Here is a 4,796-nt window from a genome sequence, read left to right as displayed (position 1 = left end):
CCTTATTCCTTTGGCCCAGACAGCTTTGTTAAGCCTGGTGTCAATGCGAACATCTGGTGTTCCCATCTCCTTCATGGCAAATTTCCGGATCTCCTTTAGTGCCTGAGGAGCACACTTTTTAAATCCCACTCCATGGATGTGCTTGTGAATGTTGATGGTGTACTCTCTGGTCACCAATTCATTGATGGCAGAACGGCCTTTCTTCTTCTCACCACCTTCTTTGAGGGGGCCATAGTGCCGGAACCAGGCTGGAAAAAAGCTATAGTCTTTAATCTTCTACAACAAGCACTTCAGGTCCTCTTCACTTTCCATGAGCAAGGCTGTCTAAAAAAATATTTGATTAGATATTATAGTTAATTATGCTACTCAATAGTAATTAATGTTTTAAAACAAAATGTGAATAATGGTATGAAAAACCAATATGATCTGTAAACCCTCATGGAAATAAAAAAAAAAATGAATCATAGATTTGATGCATTAAACACTAACAACTGATGATCAGATAAGTTGTGGGATGACATCATAGCAAAAAATGTCATTAAATACAGGAAAGGAAGAAAAGACAAAAATGGATGTTAGAAAAGACTCTGAAGTTTGCTCTTGAATGTATAAAGTTAAAGCAAAAGAAAGAATGAGAAAAGAAAGCTGAACAGAACATTTCATCGGACAGCTCAAGAAAACAAAGTAAAACATTTTAAGAATATGTGAAAAGATTTGGAATTAGATAATCAAAAGAGAAGAACATACCTGGCATTTCTCAAGCTGAAAGAAATGGGAGGAAAAAATTAAGCTTTGCACTACAACATTGTTGTGTTCCGTCAAGTAACTTGTGACACATAGTGACCCTATGTACAATAGCTCTGAACTCTGCTCTATACTCAGCCAATCTCAATGTCTCTGACAAACCTATCCCCATTACCCCAGTTTCCATGTCAATCTATTCCCTTTGAGGTCTTCCTCTACTGCACTGTCCTTCTACCTTTCTAAGCATAATGTCCTTCTCCAAAGACTGGTCCCTCTTGGGTCATGTGCCCAAAGTATGTAAGACAGTATCAAAATCCTTGCATCAAGGAGCAGCCTGGTTTCACCCTCTCTAGGACAGACCTGTTTGTTATCTTGGCCGTCCATAGTATATTCACTACTTTTCTCCAGGATCACAACTCAAAAGCATCATTTTTTTTCCCTTTCTTCCTAAGTCACTGTCCAGCTTTCTGATGCATAGCACATAATTGTGAAGTCCATGCCTTAGTTTCTAGAGTGACATTGTTTCTCCTCAGTACTTCGGAGAGATCCCTGACAACAGGCTTTCCCAGTGCAATTCATCTTATGATTTCCTGGCTGTTGTTACCAAGAGTGTTGATTGTGAAGCCAAGCAAGCTGAAGCTGTTTACAATCTCAGTCCCTTGGTCTACCATGATGGTGCCGATTGACCCAGTGGTGAGAATCTTTGTTTTCTTGATGTTGAGCATCAATCTATATTGAAGGCTGCAGCCCTTGACCTTCTGCAGCAAATGTCTCAAGTGCTCCTCAATTCCAGCTAACAAGATTGTGTCATCTGCATAGCACAATTTGTTAATGAGTCTTCCTCAAATCCTGATGCCACATTCCCCCTCATAAAGTCTAGCCTACCAAATGATGTGTTCTGCATATAGATTCAAATGGTATGGGGAGAAGATGTATCCCTGATGCACCTTTCCTGATCCTGAACCAAGCCGTATTTCCTTGCTCTGACTACTGCTTCCTGGTTCAAGCACATGAGCACAATTAAGAGTCCTCAGATCCCCTTTTTTAGTTAGCCACAACTTGTTGTGATCCACACAGTCAAATACCTTTGCATAGTCAATGAAACACCAACATTCTTCTGGTCTCTCTGCTTTCAGCCAAGATCCATCTAATGTTTGCCATGATATTCCTAGTACCATGGCCTTTTCTAAACCCCTGCTTGCACATCTGATAGTTTTTGGTTGATATATTGTTCCAGTTTCACAGGACACATCATCTCTGTTTGGGTCACATTACCACTAAACTTAGGAGGCTCTGGTCACAGCATAAGAAACTGTTAGCAGCTGATTAATCTGGAATCACAGAAACCAAGGAAGCTTTAGATATAAGCTATCATATCAAGGGCTAGACAATGGGAGAGAGATTTTGAAGGGAGTAGGTAGAAGTGGAGGGGTATCTTGATGGACGGTGGATCAAAGAAATAAGTGGGTCAGGACACCTGTGCCAAGGGCAAGGACAACACCAAAACTAATAGTTAATTCCACAATAACGGATATATTTTCACTTTTTCTGTAAAATGCTTATCTGTTGGATATGTCTCTAAATCTGAACATTCAGATTAAGACACATACACTTCCAAAATAGCAGGCCTCTGAAAACCCTATGGACAAAAGAACACACGTAGAATGACAGAAAGGGCAACTGAGTATGGAAATACAAAGGAAGAGGAAGAGTTGTAAGCAGACATTAGTGATTGGAAGATGAAATGTGAGGATCATGAATGCAGGAAAATTAGATATTATTAAGGAGGAAATGGAACACATAAATATTGACATACTAGGCATTGGTGAGATGAGATGGACCGGCATGGGGCATTTTGAATCAGATGATCATATATGAAATACTACTCCAGGGATGAAAAGGTGAGGAAAAATGGGGTTGCTTTCATAGTTAGAAAAGCCATTTCTAGATCTGTCTTGAAGTACAATATTGTGAGTGACAGGATAATATCCATACACATACAAGGACATCCAGTGAATACCACTATAATTCAGATATATGCACCAACAACCAGAGCCAAAGAAGAGGAAACAGAAGATTTCTACCAACTTTTACAGTGGGAGATCAATCAAACATGCAATCAAGATGCACTGATAATAATGGGTGAATGGAATGCAAAGGTTGGGAACAGAGAAGAAGAATCAGTAGTTGGAAAACATGGACTCAGAGACAGAAATGGAGCTGGAGATAGAACGATTGAATTTTGTACAATCAGTGACTTATTCATAGCAAACACATTTTTTTGGTTTTGTTTTGTAAACCTTTACTCAAATCACAATTTGGAAAAAAACTCCAAAAAACCAAAAAAACAAACCACCCCAAAACCACAAACAACAACAAAAAAAACACAGCAAAAAATAAATGCTCTTGGACTTTCACTGCTCCACTTAAAAGAACTTGTGATTTTGAGAGGTGACAAAGAAAAATGCCTGGAAGGAATAGGTAATATTTTCACTGACAAGTTTTTAGCACCAAACTTCTATGGAACTTTAAAACCACATAAATGACTATTTTACCAAGCTTGGTGCAGTCAGTATTTTTCATTAGCGGAATCAAGCATACAAGATAGGAGTGGGGGGCCAGCCTACAAATAGCCAATATTTCCTGAACTTCCCTTTCCAAATCTAGAGGCAAGGCAGGAATTAGATAGGGTTTCAACACACCACACAATAATAAAAGCCTCTACATTTTCAGTTTTTAATGAAGTTGTGTTAATATTTTACTCCTGCATCTTTTCAATTGTTTCTTCCTTATATTTACCCTTTTCTTTTCCAACTTGGCGAGATTTAGCTTTACATTCAAGGATCTTTTTTCTGTCTTTATCCAGTTTTAGCTTAGTGATAACCATCTTGCTGAGGTGAATGCCCACATGGACCGTTGTGCCATTAGCTTTTTCTCGCTGCACTCGTTCAATGTAGATGACATATTTCTTCCTGTAAACCTGGACTACTTTGCCAATTTGCTGACCTTTATAGTGCCCTCATACAACCTGAACTTCATCATCCTTTCGGATGGGCATGGACCGCACATTGTATTTCTGCCTCAGCTCCTTGGACAGAGGAGAAGACATAATCTTCCTTCGAACGTGAGAGGGTGCACTGAAGTGCCTTTTACGGTTTTTGCTCCGGTCAGAAGTCACAAAAGGATTGAACTTCATTTTGGCCGCTGCCGCTTCAGCGATGGCTACAGGAGGCGAAAGAGCGCAAACACATTTTTTAAGGGACATAAACACAGGTTATACACATGGATCTCACCTGATGGTATGCATAGGAATTACATCACTTACATCTGCGGAAGGAACTGCTGGAGAAGCTCAATATCAGCTGTGAAAACTAGGCCAGGAGCTGATTATGGAACAGCCCACCAACTAATCATATGCAAGTTCAAGATGAAGCTGAGGAAAATTAAACAGAATCCACGGGAACCAAAATATAACTTTGAGTCTATCCCACCTGTATTTCAGAACCATCTCAAGCACAGGTTTGAGCCATGAAAACGAATGAGCGAAGACCAGATGAGTTGCGGGAGGATATCAAGGGTATCATCCAGGAAGAGTGCAAACGTTCATTACAAAGACAGAAGAGGAAGAAAAGACCAAAAGAAACTCTGAATATTGCACTGGGGCGCAGAGAAGCCAAAGCACAAAGAAGAATTCAAGATACTAAAGAGATGAACAGAGGATTTCAAAAGGCAGTGCGGGATGACAAAGTAAAATATTACAATGAAACGTGCAAGGAGCTGGAGTCAGAAAACCAAAAAGGTCGAACTCGCTCAGCATTTCTTAAGATCAAGGAACTGAAGAACAAATTCAAACCTCGAGTTGCTAGAATCAAGGATGCTTTAGGCAGAGTATTAAATGATCCAGGAGGTATCAAAAGAAGATGGAAAGAATATACTGAGTCATTGTATCAAAAGAAATTGGCAGACACAGAAGAATTTCATGAAACAACATATGAGCAAGAGTCTATGGTGATGAAGGAAGCAGTTCAAGCTGCTTTGAAGGAAATAGCAAA

General features: G+C 39.6%; 1 pseudogene; it reads right to left on the bottom strand.

Moving 5' to 3' along the window:
• Positions 1-3,940, bottom strand: part of LOC102874740 — a 22,159-nt pseudogene extending 18,219 nt beyond the window's left edge.
• Positions 3,941-4,796: the final 856 nt, after the last annotated feature.

The sequence above is a fragment of the Elephantulus edwardii genome, unplaced genomic scaffold (genome assembly GCF_000299155.1).
Source record: "Elephantulus edwardii isolate Elephantulus edwardi_28Jun2011 unplaced genomic scaffold, EleEdw1.0 scaffold00111, whole genome shotgun sequence".
NCBI lineage: Eukaryota > Metazoa > Chordata > Mammalia > Macroscelidea > Macroscelididae > Elephantulus > Elephantulus edwardii.
Note: the sequence above shows the minus strand (reverse complement) of the source record. Positions and strands in the feature narration are given on the sequence as shown.